This window comes from Triticum dicoccoides, chromosome 4A (genome assembly GCF_002162155.2).
Source record: "Triticum dicoccoides isolate Atlit2015 ecotype Zavitan chromosome 4A, WEW_v2.0, whole genome shotgun sequence".
Classification (NCBI taxonomy): Eukaryota; Viridiplantae; Streptophyta; class Magnoliopsida; order Poales; family Poaceae; genus Triticum; species Triticum dicoccoides.
Window position 1 is genome coordinate 392,044,871 of NC_041386.1, and position 21,409 is coordinate 392,066,279.

A 21,409-nucleotide genomic window follows, 5' to 3' on the forward strand; every position below is an offset into this window, starting at 1 on the left:
ATAATGATCGTTAAGTTTTATTGCTATTGCTTTCTTCCTGACTTATACATGTTCCTATGACTATGAGATTATGCAACTCCCGAATACCGGAGGAACACCTTGTGTGCTATCGAACGTCGCAACGTAACTGGGTGATTATAAAGATGCTCTACAGGTGTCTCCAAAGGTGTTTATTGGGTTGGCATAGATCGAGATTAGGATTTTTCACTCCGAGTATCGGAGAGGTATTTCTGGGCCCTCTCGGTAATACACATCATAAGCTTGCAAGCAAACGAGTAAGGAGTTAGTCACGAGGTGATGTATTACGTAACGAGTAAAGAGACTTTCCGGTAACGAGATTGAACTAGGTATGAGGATATGACGATCGAATCTCGGGCAAGTACCATACCGATGACAAAGGGAATAAAGTTTGTTGTCATAATGTTCGACCGATAAAGATATTCGTAGAATATGTAGGAACCAATATGAACATCCAGGTTCCGCTGTTGGTTATTGACCAGAGAGGTGTCTCGGTCATGTCTACATAGGTCTAGGACACGTAGGGTCCGCACGCTTAACGTTCGTTGACGATATAGTACTATATGAGTTATGTATGTTGGTGACTGAATGTTGTTCAGAGTCCCACATGAGATCACCGACATGACGAGAAGCTCCGGAATGGTCCGGAGGTAAAGATTGATATATAGGATGATATGGTTCGGCCAAGGGGTGAAGCCCATAGGGCTTTAGGTCGGTGCAAAAGGAGTTCTACGGAGGCCAGGGGGCCAAACGCCGGAGACCCTTCCTTGTGGGAAAAACCGACTTTGAGGAGGCTATTACTCCAAGTTTCGACCCCAGGGCTCAACATATAAATAGAGGGGCAGGGATAGCACCTGGAACACATCAAGAAACACCAAGTCATGTGCCGGCAACCCCGTCCCCTCTAGTTTATCCTCCGTCATAGTTTTCGTAGTGCTTAGGTGAAGCCCTGCGGAGATTGTTCTTCACCAACACCGTCGCGACGCTGTCATGCTACCAGAACTCATCTACTACTTCGCCCCTCTTGCTGGATGAAGAAGGCGAGGACGTCATCGAGCTGAGCATGTGCTGAACACGGAGGTGTCGTACTTTCGGTACTTAATCGGGATGGATCGTCAAGGTGTACAACTACATCAATCGCATTAATAAATTCTTCTGCTTTGCGATCTTCAAGGGTATGAAGATGCTCTCCCCCTCTCGTTGCTATGCATCTCCTAGAAAGATCTTGTGTGAGCGTAGGATTTTTTTTGAAATTGCATGCTACGTTCCCAATAGTGGCATTAGAGCCAGGGCTATGCGTAGATGTCGAGTAGAACACAAAGGAGTTGTGGGCGTGGGTATATACATATTGCTTGCCATCACTAGTTGTTTCTTGATTCGGCTATATTGTTGGATGAAGTGGCCTGGACCGACATTACATCACCGCGTTCATGAGACTGGTTCTACCGACGTGCTTTGCACATAGATGGCTGGCGGGTGTCAGTTTCTCCAACTTTAGTTGAACCGGATTCAATTAGCAGGGTCATTTCTAAAGATCAAAAGGCAATCACTATACCACATTGTGGGTTTTGACGCGTAAGTAAGAACGCTTGCTAAGCCCGTAACAGCCACGTAAAACTTCCAACAACAAAGTAGAGGACGTCTAACTTGTTTTGCAGTGCTTGTTGTGATGTGATATGGTCAAGATGTGATGAGATATAAATTGTTGTATGAGATGATCATGTTTTGTAACCGTTATCGGCAACTGGCAGGAGCCTTATGGTTGTCGCTTTATTGTATGAAATGCAATCGCCATGTAATTGCTTTACGTTATCACTAAGCGATAGCGATAGTCATGGAAGCAATAGTTGGCAACACGACAATGATGTTACGATGGAGATCAAGGTTTGAAGCCAGTGACAATGGTGATCATGACGGTGCTTTGGAGATGGAGATCAAAGGCACAAGATGATGACGGCCATATCATATCACTTATATTGATTGCATGTGTTGTTTATCCTTTATGTATCTTATTTTTCTTAGTACGGCGGTAGCATTACAATATGATCCCTCAATAAATTTCAAGGTACAAGTGTTCTCCCAAAGTATGCATCGTTGCTAAAGTTCTTCGTGCCGAGACACCAGGTGATGATCAGGTGTGATAAGCTCTACATTCACATACAACGGGTGCAAGCCAGTTTTGCACACGCAGAATACTCGGGTTAAACTTGACGAGCCAAGCATATGCAGATATGGCCTCGGAACCCTGAGACTGAAAGGTCGAACATGAATCATATAGTAGATATGATCAACATAGCGATGTTCACCATTGAAAACTACTCCATCTCACATGATGATCGGACATGGTTTAGTTGATATGGATCACGTGATCATTGAGATGACTAAAGGGATGTCTATCTAAGTGGGAGTTCTTAACTAATATGATCAATTGAACTTTAATTTATCATGAACTTAGTCCTGATAGTTTTTGCATATCTATGTTGTAGATCAATAGCTCGCGTATAGCTCCCCTGTTTTATTTTTGATACGTTCCTAGAGAACAATAAGTTGAAAGATGATAATAGCAATGATGCAGATTGGGTCCATTATCTAAGGATTACCTTCATTGCTGCACAGAAGAATTATGTCCTTGATGCACCGTTAGGTGACAAACCTATTACAGGAGCAAATGCAGACGTTATGAACATTTGACAAGCTCGGCATGATGACTACTTGATAGTTTAGTGCGCCATGCTTTATGGCTTATAACCGGGACTTCAAAAACGTTTTGAACGACAGGACACATAAAAGATGTTCCAAGAGCTGAAATTGGTATTTCAGACTCATGGCTGAGTCGAGAGGTATGAGACCTTTGGCAAGTATTTTGCCTACAAGATGGAGGAGAATAGGTCAACCAGTGAGCATGTGCTCAGAATGTCTGAGTACTAAAATCGCTTGAATCAAGTGGGAGTTAATCTTCCAGATAAGACAGTGATTGATAGACTTCTCTAGTCACTATCACCGAGTTACTGGAACTTCGTGATGATCTATAATATGCAAGGGATGACAAAAACGATTCCCTGAGCTCTTCGAGATGCTGAAATCAGCAAAGGTAGAAATCAAGAAAAGCATCAAGTGTTGATGGTTGACAAGACCACTAGTTTCAAGTAAAAGGGCAATGGAAAGAAAGGGAAATTTAAGAAGAATGGAAAGCAAGTTGCCACTCCCATGAAGAAGCCCAACGCTAGACTCAAGCATGAAACTGAGTGCTTCTACTGTAAAGGAAATGATCACTGGAAGTAGAACTGCCCCAAATACATGGCGGATAAGAAGGATGGCAAAGTGAACAAAAGTATATATGATATACATGTTATTGATGTGTACGTTACTAGTGGTCATAGTAGCCCCTGGGTGTTTGATACTGCTTCAGTTGCTATGATTTGTAACTTGAAACAGGAGTTACAAAATGAACAGAGACTAGTTGAGGGCAAGGTGCGATGTGTGTTGGAAGTGATTCGAAGGTTGATAAGATCATCATCACACACTCCCTTTACCTTCGTGATTAGTGTTGAAGCTAAAATAAATGTTATTTGGTGTTTGTGTTGAGCATAATATGATTGGATCTCGAACCCGTAGGGTCCGCACGCTTAACGTTCGTTGACGATATAGTACTATATGAGTTATGTATGTCGGTGACCGAATGTTGTCCGGAGTCATGGATGAGATCACGAACATGACGAGGAGCTCCGGAATGGTCTGGATGTAAAGATTGATATATAGGATGATATGGTTTGGCCAAGGGGTGAAGCCCACGGGGCTTTAGGTTGGTGCAAAAGGAGTTTTGCAGAGGCCAGGGCGCCAAACGCCGGAGACCCTTTTGTCTGGCCCTTGGCTAGACACCGAGGCCCATGGCGTCCGGGCTAGAAGCAAAGGACCTTGGCGTCTGGGCCAGAAGCAAAGGACCATGGCGTCTGGTTCTGGAAGTCCGAGAAGGACTCTTCCTTGCGGGCAAAACCGACTTTGAGGAGGCTTTTACTCCAAGTTTCGGGCCCAGGGCTCAACATATAAATAGAGGGGTAGGGCTAGCACCTGGAACACATCAAGATTACCAAGCCGTGTGCCGGCAACCCCGTCCCGTCTAGTTTATCCTCCGCCATAGTTTTCGTTATGCTTAGGCGAAGCCCTGCGGAGATTCTTCTTCACCAACACCATCACCACGCCGTCGGGCTGCCGGAACTCATCCACTACTTCGCCCCTCTTGCTTGATCAAGAAGATGAGGACGTCATCAAGCTGAACGTGTGCTGAACGCGGAGGTGCCATACTTTTGGTACTTGATTGGGATGGATCGTGAAGGTGTACGACTACATCAACCAAGTTGATAAATTCTTCTGCTTTGCGATCTTCAAGGGTATGTAGATGCTCTGCCCCTCTTGTTGCTATGCATCTCCTAGATAGATGTTGCGTGAGTGTAGGAATTTTTTGAAATTGCATGCTACGTTCCCCAACAAAGGTAATCCTCAGTACTTGTATGATTGACATAAGGTGATCTATTTTTCATGTGAGCATATTGTATCGGATGAAATAACTGTTTGATTCAAAGTGTATCCATCCTACTGAATTCGAGGATCATGACATTTCTAAATCATAATCATATATAAAGGTGGAATAAATCTTTGTCGTGGTTTTCAAGAAATAAATAACAAAATGTAGAATTATCTCTGGATATTCGTAATCTAATACAAATTTGATTTGAATTTAGTTGCCTGGGCCCAGGGCAAACATGAATGCTAATTCTCCCAAGTTTAGAATGAAGCAGATAAAGACCCACTATCATTTTGTGGTCTACTTGAAGCAAGTGTTTGTGAGATGGAAATTACTTAATACCCCTAACACTTGACATCCTTATCGACTGGATTTACACTCCTGTCGATAGGGGTAGACTAGTAACTTCAATCATACATGATACGACCGCTTCTGAGCTCATTTAGACATGGTGGGCACCGAACATGGGCGGCAAAACACATTTGATTCAAGCTCGTCCGAAAGACATGTGTCTCTCCGTCCATTTCCCCATTCATACACAGTGGACAGCAAAACAAACTCTCCGTCCGAAATTGATGTAGGAAAATATTTTTAATAGGGGCAAATGCGTAACTTCCCTCAGACGTGACACAACAACCCTACCTCCCAGCCCCATTCATACAACGTGGGCGCCAACCATGGGCGGAAAAACACCCTCTCCTCGCTTGAAATCGCTACCGGCAAATATTTGGGAGATGCGAGATTACCGTCCTATCCCCAACTGACGTGATTTCCGAATTTTTAAACAAGGGATAAATTTGTAACTTTCCCACATTTCAGACAAGCGCGTCCCAAAGTCTGAGATCCCCCTCCACCTCCATTTCCCCATTCATACAGCATCAGTGCCACAACAACCTCCCCAATGCGGCCAGCCTCCTCCGTCCGCCACCCCATCCTCCACCTTACCGGAGCCGCTACCCCAACCCAGTCGTCCGATGGAAGAGATGGACGTCTCTCACCCATGGCACCGCACCAGGAAGCTTTCATCGCGTCCTCTCGCTTCATCTACGTTGTCCTCCACCTTGTCGTTTCCGCTCCTATGACCGCTTCGTCCATAGCAACATGATTTATCCCCCGACCCGACCGTCTGCCATTTAAAGTCTTCTTCCCCGCCACCGATAGCCATCGCACCTGCAACACCCTCAACGTATCAGCAGTCGCCTACACGGCATCGCAAGAGAGGTGGTACTCTCCAATTTGTGCTTAAGTTATTTATCTCTCCCGAAAAATAGATCGTAAATTGTTTACTATACTTTTCTTGTCCGTACCAAATTGTAGAGGCTAGTTGGAAGCAAACATTGGTTGCGAAGTAGCTTTGTCCGGTTTGCACCTTAAGATCCGCCATGGCATGGTCACTATACTCGTAAATCTTATGGTTTCCCCCCTTTATATTCACTACCATCATCGTAGGTGCTTCGAGTCATGCTAACACTGCTCCTCAAGACCTCAACCCATCAAGCGAAAGAACATGCAGATGTCTACTACACAACCTTCTTCTTGTACATGTTGTTGGGTCTCCAAGTGCAGAGGTTTGTAAGACAGTAGCAAATTTCCATCAAGTGGACGACCTAAGGTTTATCAATCCATGGGAGGCGTAGGTTGAAGATGGTCTCACTCAAACAACCCTGCAACCAAATAGCAAAGAGTCTCTGGTGTCCCCAACTCACCCAATACAATGGTAAATTGTATAGGTGCACTAGTTAGGCGAAGAGATGGTGATACAAGTGCAATATGGATGGTAGATATAGGTTTTTGTAATATGAAAATATAAAAACAGCAAGGTAACTAATGATAAAAGTGAGCACAAACGGTATTGCAATGCTTTGAAACAAGGCCTAGGGTTCATACTTTCACTAGGGCTCGTTCTCTCAACAATAATAACATAATTAGATCATATAAATATCCCTCAGCATGTAACAAAGAGTCACTCTAAAGTCACTAATAGCGGAGCACAAATGAAGAGATTATTGTAGGGTACAAAACAACCTCAAAGTTATTCTTTTTGATCAATCCATTGGGCTATTCATATAAGTGTCACAAACAACCCTAGAGTCCATAGTAAAATAACACCATAAGACACAAATCAACCAAAACCCTAATGTCACCTCAAGTATCCGCGGGTATGATTATACGATATGTATGACACAATCTCTGATTCATCTATTCAACAACCACAAAGAACTTCAAAGAGTGCCCCATAGTTTCTACCAGAGAGTCAAGACGAAAACGTGTGCAAACCCCTATGCATAAGTTCACAAGGTCACAGAACTCGCAAGTTGATCACCAAAACATACATCAAGTGGATCTCGTGAATATCCCATTGTCACCACAAATAAGCACATGCAAGACATACATGGAGTGTTCTCAAATCCTTAAATTCTCAATCCGATAAGATAATGTCAAAGGGGAAAATCAATTCATCACAAGGCGATAGAGGGGGAGAAACATCATAAGATCCAACTATAATAGCAAAGCTCGCGGTACATCAATATCGTGCCATATCAAGAACACGAGAGAGAGAGAGATCAAACACATAGCCACTGGTACATACCCTTAGCCCCGAGGGTGAACTACTCCCTCCTTGTCATGGAGAGCGCCAGGATGATGAGGATGGCCACCAGTGATGATTGCCCCCTCCGGCAGGGTGCCGGAACAGGGTCTCAATTGGTTTTTGGTGGCTACAGAGGCTTACGATGACGGAACTCCCGATCTAGGTTATTTTCTGAAGGTTTGCGGATTTATAGGAGAGGTTGGCGTCGAGAACAAGTTAGGAGGGCCCCACTGGAAGTCCAAGAGGCATAGGGGCGCGCCCTAGGGGGTGGGCGCTCCCTCCACCCTCGTGGGGCCCACGGGACTCCCCTTCGGTAACTCCTCGATCCATCATTTTTTATACTTTTGATAAAAAATCTCCGTTGATTTTCAGGGCATACATAGAACTTTTATTTCTGCTAAAAACAACACCACGGTAGTTCTGCTGAAAACAGCGTCAGCCTCGGTTAGTTCTAACCAAATCATACCAAAATCATGTAAAAATATTATGAACATGGCATGAATACATTAAAAATTACAGATACGTTGTAGACGTATCAGCATCCCCAAGCTTAATTCATGCTCGTCCTCGAGTAGGTAAATGATAAAAATAATTTTTTTGATGTGGACTGCTACCTAACATATTTATAAATGTAATCTTCTCTATTGTGGCAAGAACATTCTGATCCATAAGATTCAAAACAAAATTTTAATATTGACATAAAAACAATAATACTTTAAGCATACTAACAAAGCAATCATGTCTTCTCAAAATAACATGGCCAAAGAAAGTTATCCCTACAAAATCATATAGTCTCGCTATGCTCTATCTTCATCACACAAAATATTTAAATCATGCACAAACCCGATGACAAGCCAAGCAATTGTTTCATACTTTTGATGTTCTCAAATTTTTTCAATCTTCACGCAATACATGAGCATGAGCCATGGACATAGCACTATAGGTGGAATAAAATGGTGGTTGTGGAGAAGACAAAAAGGAGAAGATAGTCTCACATCAACTAGGCGTATCAACGGGCTATGGAGATGCCCATCAATAGATATCAACGTGAGTGAGTAGGGATTGCCATGCAACGAATGCACCAGAGCTATAAGTGTATGAAAGCTCAAAAAGAAACTAAGTGGGTGTGCATCCAACTTGCTTGCTCATGAAGACCTAGGGCATTTGAGGAAGCCCATCATTGGAATATAGAAGCCAAGTTCTATAATGAAAATTCCAATTAGTATATGAAAGTGACAAAACAGGAGACTCTCTATCATGAAGATCATGGTGCTACTTTGAAGCACAAGTGTGGTAAAAGATAGTAGCATTGCCCCTTCTCTCTTTTTCTCTCATTTTTTTGTTTTCTCTTTTTTTGGGGGCCCTCTTTTTTTTGGCCTCTTCTTTTTATTTTTTCGTCCAGAGTCTCAACCCGACTTGTGGGGGAATCATAGTCTCCATCATCCTTTCCTCACTGGTACAATGCTCTAATAATGATGATCATCACACTTTTATTTACTTACAACTCAAGAATTACAACTCAATACATAGAACAAAATATGACTATATATGAATGCCTCCGGCGGTGTACCGGGATGTGCAATGACTCAAGAGTGACAAGTATGAAAGAATTATGAAAGGTGGCTTTTCCACAAATACAATGTCAACTACATGATCATGCAAAGCAATATGTCAATGGTGAAGCGTGTCAGGATAAACGGAACGGTGGAAAGTTGCATGGCAATATATACCGGAATGGATATGGAAATGCCATAATAGGTAGGTATGGTGGCTGTCTTGAGGAAGGTATATGGTGGGTGTATGGTACCGGCAGAAGTTGCACAGCACAAGAGAGGCTAGCAATGGTGGAAGGGTGAGAGTGCGTATAATCCATGGACTCAACATTAGTCATAAAGAACTCATGTACTTATTGCAAAAATCTACAAGTCATCAAAACAAAGTACTACGCGCATGCTCCTAGGGGAAGGGTTGGTAGGAGTTAATCATCGCGCGATCCTGACCTCCACTCATAAGGAAGACAATCAATAAATACTTCATGCTCCAACTTCATCACATAACGGTTCACCATACGTGCATGCTACGAGAATCACAAAATTTAACACAAGTATCTCTCGAATTCACAACTACTCCACTAGCATGACTCTAATATCACCATCATCATATCTCAAAATAATCATAGAGAATCAAACTTCTCATAGTATTCAATGCACTTTATATGAAAGTTTTTATTATATCCCTATTAGATGCCTATCATATTAGGACTAAATTCATAATCTAAGAAAATTACCATGCTATTTAAGATGCTAAAAATAATATAAGTGAAGCATGAGAGTTCATCCATTTATTCAAAACCACCGTCGTGCTCTAAAAAGATATAAGTGAAGCACTAGAGCAAATGACAAACTACTCCGAAAGATATAAGTGAATATCAATGAGTAGTCGAATAATTATGCAACTATGTGAACACTCTCTAACATTTAAGAATTTCAGATCTTTTATTTTTTTCAAACATCAAGCGAAACAAAACAAAATAAAATGACGCTCCAAGAAAAACACATATCATGTGGTGAATAAAAATATAGCTCCAAGTAAGGTTACCGATGAACGAAGACGAAAGAGGGGATGCCTTACGGGGCATCCCCAAGCTTAGGCTCTTGGTTATCCTTGAATATTACCTTGGGGTGTCTTTGGCATCCCCAAGCTTAGGCCCTTGCCACTCCTTATTCCATTGTCCATCGAATATTTAATCAAAATTTGAAAACTTCACAACACAAAACTCAACAGAAACTCGTAAGCTCCGTTAGTATAAGGAAATAAAATCACCACTTTTGGTACTGTTGTGAACTCATTCTTTATTTATATTGTTGTAATATCTATTTTATTCCAACTTCAATATGGTTCATACCCTCCAATACTACTCATAGATTCATCAAAATAAGCAAACAACACATAGAAAACAGAATCTGTCAAAAACAGAACAGTCCGTAGTAATCTGTAACTCTCAAATACTTCTGTAACTCCTCAAATTCTGAAATAAGTTGGTGGACGTGAGGAATTGTTCCATTAATCTTCTGCAAAAACAATCAACTTAAAAGCACTCTTCTGTAAAAAAAATGACATCTAATCTCGTGAGCGCAAAGTTTCTGTTTTTTATAGCAAGATCACATTAACTTTCACCCAAGTCTTCGCAAAGGTTCTACTTGGCACTTTATTGAAACAAAAGCTATAAAAATGATTACTACAGTAGCTTAATCATGTGGACACACAAAAACAGTAGGGGTAAATATTTTGTTGTCTCCCAACAAGCACTTTTGTTTAATGCCTTTTTAGCTAGGCATGACGATTTCAATGATGCTCACATAAAAGATAAGAATTAAAACATAAAGAGAGCATCATGAAGAATATTACTAACACATTTAAGACTAACTCACTTCGTACGCATAGTGATTTTGTGAGAAAACAATGTATGGGAACACGAATCAACTAGCATAGGAAGACAAAACAAGCATAACTTCAAAACTTTTAACACATAGAGAGGAAACTTGATATTATTGCAATTCCTACAAGCATATATTCCTCCCTCATAATAATTTTCAGTAGCATCATGAATAAATTCAACAATATAACCATCACATAAAGCATTCTTTTCATGATCTACAAGCATAGATAATTTACTACTCTCCACATCAGCAAAATTCTTCTCATTCGGAATAGTGGGAGTATCATAAGAAACTCAAATTCTATAAATTGTTTCCACATTAAAAGTGCAATGTTAAGAAAAAGGGTAATCATAATCATGACAAGTTTTGTAAATATAATCATCACTACTTTTTATAACATAAGTATCGTCACAATAATCATCATAAGTAGCAATGTTGTTGAGGGAGTCCTGGATTAGGGGTATCCTGATAGCCGGATTATATCCTTTGGTCGGACTGTTGGACTATGAAGATAAAAGATTGAAGACTTCATCCCGTGTCCGGATGGGACACTCCTTGGCGTGGAAGACAAGCTTGGCAATACGGATATATAGATCTCCTTCCTTGTAACCGACTCTGTGTAACCCTAGCCCCCTCCGGTGTCTATATAAACTGGAGGGTTTAGTCTATAGGACCAACAACAAAAATCATACAATAGGCTAGCTTCTTGGGTTTAGCCTCTTCGATCTCGTGGTAGATCAACTCTTGTAATACTCATATCATCAAGATCAATAAAGCAGGAGTAGGGTTTTACCTCCATCGAGAGGGCCCGAACCTGGGTAAAAACATCGTGTCCCCCGTCTCCTCTTACCATCCACCTAGACGCACAGTTCGGGACCCCCTACCCGAGATCCGCCGGTTTTGACACCGACATTGGTGCTTTCATTGAGAGTTCCTCTGTGTCGTCATCGTCAGGCTTGTTGCCTCCTTCGATCATCGATAGCAATGCAGTCCAGGGTGAGAACTTTCTCCCCGGACAGATCTTCGTATTCGGCGGCTTCGCACTGTGGGCCAACTCGCTTGGCCATCTGGAGTAGATCGAGAGTTACTGCCCTGGCCACCAGGTCATGTTTGGAAGCTTAAAATACACGGCCGACATTCGCGGAGACTTGATCTTAGACGGATTCGAGCCCCTGCCGAGTGCGCCACACGGTCATGATGAGCATGATTTAGCTCTACCATCGGACAGTGTTCAGGAGACCGCACCGGCAACCGCTCCGACCCTCAATTCGGAGCCAATTGCGCCATCCATGGACGGGTGGATAGACCCCGCCACGGAGGACGCATTCTTAGCGGCGATCGAGCCGAGTATCGACCTTACCCTTCACGAGAGCCGTGACACCAAACTGCCGGATTCTTCCCCGGCCACGGACTCCGAACCGCCTGCGCCCGTGCCTATCTAATCCGACTGGGCGCCGATCATGGAGTTCACCTCCGCGGATATCTTTCAGCACTCGCCCTTCGGCGACATATTGAACTCATTAAGGTCTCTCTCCTTGTTAGGAGAGTCCTGGCGAAACTATGTCCGGCAGGATTGGGATGCGGATGACGAAGAAATTCGCCGCCCACCCACCACCCACTTAGTAGCCACTGTCGACAATTTGAAGACATCGATGATATGGATGACGATGCAGGAGACGAACAAGAACCACTACCCACAAGGCACTGGACAACCACCTCATCATATGATATATATGTATTGGACACACCCAAAGAAGGCAATGGCGACGAGACAGCGGAGGATGACCCCTCCAAGAAGCAACCGAAGCGCTAATGTCAGCGGCGCCGCTCTAAGACTCGCCAAGGCAAAAGCGGTGATACCGGCACATGAGATAATGGCACTCCGGACAGTGCCGAAGATGATGACAATCCCCTCCACCACGATTTAGAGCAGGAGGATGGAGAAGCCCGCCCTCCCGAGAGAGCGGCATATGGAGAGGCGGAGGATGATAATTACATGCCTCCCTCCGAAGACTTGGCAAGCCTCGACGATGACGAATTTGTTGTGCCTGAGGATCACATCGAGCAAAAGCGCTTCAAGCGACGGCTTATAGCCACGACAAATAGCCTTAAGAAAAAGCAACAACAGCTTCAAGATGATCTAGATTTGCTAGCTGACAGATGGACTAAAGTTCTTGCGGACGAGGAATATGAACTCGAACGCCCCTCCAAGAGTTACCCAAAGCGTAGGTTGCTACCCCGACTGGAGGAGGAAGCATTAAAACCTAGATCTCCAACGTATGACGTGGCTGATCGGCCACCTCATGGCCGCAACAGAGAGGCATTTTAGCCAAAAGCTTAGCCCGCACCCCGACGCCACTCAAATAAAAATGTCAAGGCACGAGGAAACACGCTAGACATGTGAGACGTATTGAAGGACAAAGCAAAACACGCAAGATCGATCTACGGATCACGAGGGCGCGCCACTATGCGAGACGATAACTGTCACGCCGGATACAGTAAAAGTAAATCCGACCGGGCCGAACACAGTTGACACGACTGATTTGAGCTGCATCGCGATATAGCCCAGTACAGAGGCGCCGCACACCCCCTATGCTCCACAGACGAAGTAATGGATCACCAAATCCCAGAGGGTTTCAAACCCGAAAATATCGAATCATACGACAGTACAACAGATCCTGCGGTATGGATCGAGGAATTCCTCCTACACATCCACATGGCCCGCGGTGACGATCTACACACCATCAAATACCTCCCACTCAAACTCAAAGGACCAGGTCGGCATTGGCTCAACAGCCTGTCAGCAGAATCCATTGGCTGTTGGGAAGATCTGGAAGCCGCATTCCTTGATAACTTCCAGGGAACTTATGTGCAACCACCAGATGCCGATGACTTGAGCCACATAATTCAGCAGCCAGACGAATCAGCCAGGCAATTCTGGACGCGGTTCCTGACAAAGAAAAATCAAATCGTAGACTGTCCGGATGTAGAGGCCCTAGCAGCTTTTAAGCACAACATGCGCGACGAGTGGCTCGCCCGACACCTTGGCCAGGAAAAGCCGAACTCTATGGCAGCCCTCACGACACTCATGACCCGCTTTTGCGCGGGAGAGGACAGCTGGATGGCTCGAAGCAATAACATATCAAAGAACCATGGTACTTCGGATACCAAGGATAGCAATGGCAGGTCATGTCGCAACAAACACAAGTGCCGCATCAATAGTGACAATACCGAGGATACGATAGTCAATGCCGGATTCAGAGGCTCTAAACGCGATCAGCGGAAAAAGCTATTCAAAAGAAGCACTTCGGGCCCGTCTAGTTTCGACCGTATACTAAGTCGCTCGTGTCAAATACACGGCACCCCCGACAAGCCAGCCAACCACACCAATAGGGAATATTGGGTGGTCAAGCAGGCCGACAAGTTAAATGCCGAAAACAAAGATAACGTGTTACACAACGACGAGGAGGAGGAGCCCCAGCCGCCGAACACCGCAGGGCAGAAGAGGTACCCACACAAGTGCGGACGATGAACATGATATACACAACTCACATCCCGAAGAGGGAGCGGAAGCATGTGCTAAGGGACGTATATGCGTTGGAGCCAGTCGCCCCAAAGTTTAACCCATGGTCCTCCTGTCCGATCACCTTCGATCGCAGGGACCACCCCACTAGTATCCGTCATGGCGGATTCACCACACTGGTCCTAGACCCAATCATCAACGGATTTCACCTCACTCGAGTCCTTATGGACGGCGGCAGCAGTCTGAACCTGCTTTCCAGGACACAGTGCGCAAAATGGGTATAGACCCCTCAAGGATCAAACCCACAAAAATGACCTTCAAAGGCGTCATACCATGTGTAGAGGCCCATTGCACAGGCTCTGTCACACTGGAAGTGGTCTTCGGATCCCCGGATAACTTCCGAAGCGAGGAGTTAATCTTCGATTTAGTCCCGTTCCGCAGTGGCTATCATGCACTGCTCGGGCGAACCGCATTTGCGAAATTCAATGCGATACCGCATTATGCATACCTCAAGCTCAAGATGCTAGGACCTCGGGGGGTCATCACAGTCAATGGAAACACACAGCACTCTCTCCGCATGGAGGAGCACACTGCGGCCCTCGCAGCAGAAGCACAAAGCAGCCTCTTCAGGCAATCCACCAGTTTGGTTATTAAACACCTGGACACCGTCAAGCGCGCCCGGAGTAATCTACAACAATACCGCCTGGCATGTTTCGAGCTCGCATAGCAATGCGGCCCCCACCCCAGTCCCAGCCAAACGGTGAAATCCGTGCCACGCGTACATAATTATGCATTGAAAATACCATGGACATAGGTGGGGGGGCACGACTACGGCACGCCCCAAAACGAGGCTCAACCGCACTAGGGGCTTCCCGCTATGTTATTTTTTTCTCTCTTTCAGGACTTCAATCTCTGGAAACCCCGTCTAGCAGTACGATTGCCGGACACACGATACAACAACCAAGGAAGCAAAAAGCTACGTCGCACCATGGAACTCCCAGTTGGTCTCCGATAACGAGTGAAATTCCTGCTTTAAATACCATTCCTCAGCTTGCCCTTGGAGGGGACATGTCAAATAGTCCTACTTTTTGCTCATCGCACTACTTGTATCATTTTGCTTCGACACACCTTTTTTTAAACAATGCATAGCACTAGACTATTACCGCATTCTCTATTCTCTATTCATGACATTCAGCACCCGTACACTCTGGTACGGCCAATACGCCAGGGGCTTAAGCATACCCCATAATACGGCGTGAGAAGTCCGAACACTTTCGACAGTACGGCACCCCGAACTTATAGCATTATATGCATCAGCTCCGAATCATGTCTTCGGTTAGTAGTTGGGTTTGCCCGGCTCCCATGTTTTGGTACCTTACGTTCTGCTATATCGGCTAAGGTAGCACTGGGAGAACTACTGCGACTGTGCCCCGGTTCATCTGGGCAACCATCTCAGTAGAGAAAGCTAAAACTGATTGTCATGATAAGGCGAGAGCTGGTCGCTGTTCCAGAGGTCTCAGGTCCCTAAAGACTTATGCCGCTTAGGGCGAGGAGTCGGCTTTGTCCGGCTTAAGCGTGTATAGCGCCCCGAATTCGGCCTTCCGAATACTAGGGGCTTCGCCAAAATTTAAAATTGTAGATTTCTATGGCTAAGTGAGAGTGATAAAGCATTATAGTCCGATTGCCTTGTTCGTTGTGCTGAGCACCTCCCTCCAAGGACCCAACAATGGGAAAAAGACTGCTCAGATTTATCCCGAACACCCCAGCACTCGTGGCATGGGGGCAGAAGCCGACGACTGGCCATCTCTTAGATTTGATAAACAGCCGCACATAAGGTAATATTTTAAATTCAAACAAGCGTTGCATAGCGCACATGAACAATTTTTCATAATACAGGATCACACGAGCAAGTTCATTCAAAAATTACATCCTTCGCACACTTGTCCGCCACAAGACAGGCACCCTTCAGGAAACCCTCATAATACATTTCAGGGTGGCGATCCTTCTTGCCCTGCGGTGGCCCCTCCTTCACCACCTTCTCGGCGTCCATCTTGGCCCAGTGGACCTTCGCACGGGCAAAAGCCTGGTGTGCACCTTCGATGCAGGCGGATCGCTTTATGACTTCCAGCCGTGGGCACGCATCCATAAGCCGCCTCACCAGGCCGAAGTAGCTGTTGGGAAGGGAGTCGCCAGGCCACATCCGGACTATAAGGCCCCTCATGGCCTGTTCGGCCGCCTTGTGAAGCTCGAACAGTTACTTCAGCTGGTCGCTCACAGGCATCGGGTGTTCGGTCCCAGTATACTAAGACCAGAACAACTTCTCCGTCGAGCTTCCCTCCTCGGCCTGGTAGTAGTTTGCAGCATCCGACACGCTGCGGGGAAAATCTGCGAGTGCTCCCGGAGAGCTCCGGATTCGGGTAAGTAACAAGTAATTTACTTTCACATGCTTGCTTTGCATAATGAATGCCTTACCCACCGCTATCTTCCTCATCGCCTCAATTTCCTGGAGGGCCTTTTGGGCTTCAGCCTTGGCATGCTTTGTGCTCTTGAAGGCCGCGGCAAGCTCGGACTCTTGCGTCTTCGAGTCAAGCTCCAATGTCTCGTGCTTCTTCACGAGAGCCTGGATCTCTTGCTGCACCTCGCCCACACGTGCCTCTTGTTTCTCCCGCTCGGTGCGCTCCTCGGCCGCTTTGTTTTCGGCCTTGGACAACGCTCACTTCAGGGTCGCCACTTCGGTCGTGACCCCTGGCACATCCATGACGATCCTATCATTTTGCTAACCACATCTTATATATATATATATATATAGACAAGGTATTACTTACCTTTGTTCTCCTCGAGCTGCCTCTTGGCAAGGTCGAGTTCTTTCTTGGACCGCTCGAGGCTCTGCTTCAGTGCGGCGACCTCCGCAGTCAGTGCGGCAGAGGTCAGCAGCGAAGCCTACATACGCATATAGACATACTTGTATTAGACTCCTGCAGATATTATTTGATCCTCTATTTGTCTTTTCTTTGTGAACACCAAACAGAGCATCAGGGGCTACTGTCTATGCGGTAATATTTTCCTATATTTTAAATACTTACCTCAAAGCCTGTTAGGAGGCTGGCACAGCCTTCAGTCAGTCCACTCTTGGCGGACTGAACCTTCTTGATCACTGCACTCATAATAGTGCGGTGCTCTTCGTCGATGGAAGCACCGCGAAGCGCTTCCAGCAGGTTGTCCGGTGCCTCTGTATAGATTGAGGTCACCGGCACGGGCGGCTTTCCCTTCTTGGCAGGGGGCCGCCTGCCGAAGTCCGGAACCACTGGAGGTTCCGGCGCGGTGTTCGGCTGAGGGCCGAACTTGGAGCCATTGGGAGTCTTTCTCCCTTTGCGCCTGGAGTCCAGAAGGTCCTACCTGCCCTCGGTTCGGTGCCCCTTGAGACAATACCTCGACATTGTCTGTAGGGCGAGGAGAGGAGGCGGTTGGAAGTGACTCGCTATTCATATTCGACGAGTCCAAGGAATCGTCCGACGAGGATACGTCGATGCGGGCTCGGGGTGGACTGCATGATCATATTCGACGTTAAGAGAAGCAGTGCAATAAACGTATGCTATGAGTTACTTTGGTACCCGAATACTTATGACTTCGCTAGGGGCTTGGCCCTGACTAACCACTCGTCTTCGCTGTCGGCGGCGGTGGTGGAACAGTCCGGAAGGAGAGTCCTTCCCTTCTTAGACCCTCCGGCCTCCCCGGTTGGGGTGGCCTTCCTTTTCCTATCTCCCCGGGCTGGAGGGGTAGAACCGTCATCTTCCTTCTCCTCGTTTTGATGGGAGGAGTGTGTCGGTGTACTAGAATAGGGGTACCCTAGTACCCCGAACTTGTGGACGGGCAGTTGCAGCACCCCGTGACAAGGCTTGCCGGGCGAACGCCAAGATCCTCTGTGGTTCCCTTGGAGCCATTCAAGAACAAAGTATTTAAGCTCAGGAGACAAGGCTCCGGCAAGAGGAGCTTGCCGGGAAGGCCAACCAAGGCACTCCAAGGAACTTGCAGCGACGCGCCATGCGCTCCGGCAAGGCAACAAGGCCCCGGCAAGAGGAGCTTGCCGGGAAGACCAACCAAGGTACCCCGAGGCCCGGTGAGCGACAAGCTTCCAGACCCGACAAGATAACAGCAGCGGCAAGGCACTTGCCGCGGCAGGCGGCCACTCTGTGCCCATGCTCCAGCGCATCCACCAACGTGTCGCTCTAGGGGGCCTCCCCAGGCGCGCGTGGCGGGAGGCTGTGCAGCCAGCGGTGCGCAGTGGCATGCGAAGCTGCCAAGATCGCCATCGTGGCGAACGGTGGCGCCCCTAACGGTCCTTTTCTGCACTGTTTGGGCGACTCAGACGGGCATTTAATGCCCTTGTCCCCTGCCGGAAGGGTTAGGTAGGGTGCACTCTACAAGTAACTGTACCAACCACCTCACTTTTTACATTTGTACCCTTCTCTGCGTTGCCACCTGTCGGTGACCCCTTTAGCATATAAAAGGAGGCCCATGCCCAACGTAGAGGGGGTTCAGTTCGATTCATTCGTAAGCCAGAAAACACTTAGCTCTCGCGAGCAAGAACATAATACAACCAGACAAGCAGCAGTAGGAGTGTTATCTCTCCGGAGAGCTCCAAAGCTGGGTAAACTGCTCGTGTGCTTCGCCTCGATCTGCTCTTCGTGCAATCTCCGCCCCCCGCCGAACCGAAAGGGGCTCGGTCCGCCGGCCCCATAGGTGTTCGTCGATCAGTTTCCCCGACATCTTTGGCGCGCCAGGTAGGGGGCGTCGAGATTGCGTGAACCTGATCCGGCGTTCACATGAGCTAGATCTTCATTCCCTTCATCAAAATGCCACCGAAGAAGAAGACTTCGTCGGCAGCTGCTCCGTCCATGTCACTTCCGCCACCGTTGGAGCAAACGGGTGGTGGAATGGACGCCGGCGGAAGAATGGACGTCGACGAGGAAGCTTATGATGCTGCCAGGTCCAAAGACAAGGCTGCACAAACCTCGACGAGTGTACATGTTCCGCGCCACTCTCAGGAGGCGCAAGATCAACAGCGTCATGGCACTCATAGTGCCATACGCGTGATAGGCCAAGACCAAGCTGGTGGATCTCGGGGCGCTCAAGACCAGCATGCACGCTAGCGTGCTGGCACGAGCGGGGCACGGTCGCCCGGACGGGATACTGCTCCTTCTAACATAGTTAGAAGTCCGAGTACGTCCCGCTCCTCGCGCCGTCCGCCACTGCCACCCACCACTCCAGCAGAAGCTTTGGCGCGAGCTCAACTACTCCTAGATTACCCTCCGACATCGGACAAGATCGACGAATGGAGGGCCACCATTCAGAGTCTCATCGGCTATGCCAACGGCGACACTCCACGGCGGCCGAGCACGTCGCCGCCGCAGCAGGGTTGCCGGGCGCGAGCCGGGGGCGACGAAACGGGTGGAGGTGCAACTACCATGCAATCACTGCCCCGAAGGCCAAGATCACCGACTCGCCGGATCCACCTCGACAGCGACTCCACCGCATCATCGGATCCACGGGCTCGTCGCAATCAGCGCCAAGTTCTTCATGATCGACAACAAGAAGACGCTCGAACTCGCATCGAGCGCCAAAGAGAAGCGCGATGTCAATCCGACAAGCGCGCTGGGCCCTCTGTTGACATGCATGCGCCAGGGGAACCAGGCGATCTGCCGTACGCGGTAGGTTGCCCTGCGTTCACTCGTGAGCTGCGGCAAGTCCAGTGGCCCAGCACGAAGAACTTCAAGCCAGACGTACCGGAGAAGTACGACGGCAAGACACATCCGTCAGAGTTCCTCAGCATCTACACCATCGCGGTGCAGGCTGTCGGGGGACGGGATGACAAGATCCTTGCCAACTACTTCCCGCTGGTGCTCAAGCCCAACGTCAGATCCTGGCTCATGCACTTGCCGAACAACTCCATATCCTCTTGGGCTGATCTGTGCCATCAGTTTGTCGGCGCCTTCACAGGCGGACACAAGCCTCATGGCCAGGAGAGTGATCTTCATGTGCTCGCCCAGAAGGAAGGAGAGCCCCTGCGCAAGTACATTCAGAGATTCAGCAGTGTGCAGCACAACATCCCAGACGTCCACCCTGCCGCGGTGATCAGCGCGTTCCATCAGAACGTGCGGAACCACAGGATGCGGGAGGAAATGGCGATGTGCAAGATCAGGGACGTCAGTGAGTTATATGCACTGGCCGAGAAGTGTGCACGTGCTGAGGAAGGGAGGAGACTCCCCGGAGAGAATGTAGGAGCGGGAGGATTTGACAGTGAAGATGCTGCCCCGGCAAGGAAAAACCGGCGGCGGAACAACAGGAAGAGGAAAGGCAAAGAGGTGCTAGTTGTTGAGCAGTCCGGCAACGGTGGTGGCACCAACAAAGCCAAAGCTGGTGACTCCGGCAAGGAGGTTGCCGCGAAGGTGGCGGTCGCCGACAAGCAGGACGACACCAACAAGCAGTATTGCAAGATCCACCGTACCAAGGGCCATGATCTCCAGAGCTGCAGGAAAGTCGAGCATCTTGTTGAGCAATAGAAAGCTGAATACGAGCGGCGCGACAAGGAGAAGACCCAAGAAGGTGCTGGGGGATCCGGCAAGAAATGTCCCGGCCGAGGAGGACGCCGCGGCAAGGCCAAGCAGCGGCAAGGAGATAGACCTCCCCGCGGCCGCGACAAGGATGAAGATAACCCCACCGACCTATGGCCTTCCGCTTAAGAAACCAAGGGATACCTGAGACCAAGAGGGTGCCCGCCAAGGAGGACGGCACTGGTGGTACCTTCACCATCAGCGCCACTCTTGACCCCAAATAGGAAAGCGCGCTCGTTGCTTTCCTGCGGGCGAATGTCGACGTGTTTGTGTGGCAACCGTCTGATATCCCCGGTGTTCCCAGGAAAGTAATTGAGCACCACCTTGCCGTTTGCCCTCATGCGCGGCCCGTCAAGCAGAAAGTCAGGAAACAGGCAGTGGAGCGCCAAGAATTCATCGCAGAAGAAATCAAGAAGTTGGAAGCAACAGGCCTTGTCAGAGGAGTGCTCCATCCCACATGGTTGGCCAATCCTGTTGTCGTGCGCAAGGCTAACGGGAAATGGAGGCTTTGTATTGACTTCACTGATGTTAATAAAGCTTGTCCCAAAGACCCATTTCCCTTGCCGCGCATTGACCAGATTGTTGACTCCACAGCCGGATGTGATTTGCTTTCATTTCTTGATGCATACTCATGATACCATTAGATCTTCATGGCAGAAGAGGATGAAGAGAAAACCGCATTTATCACCCCGTGTGGCACGTACT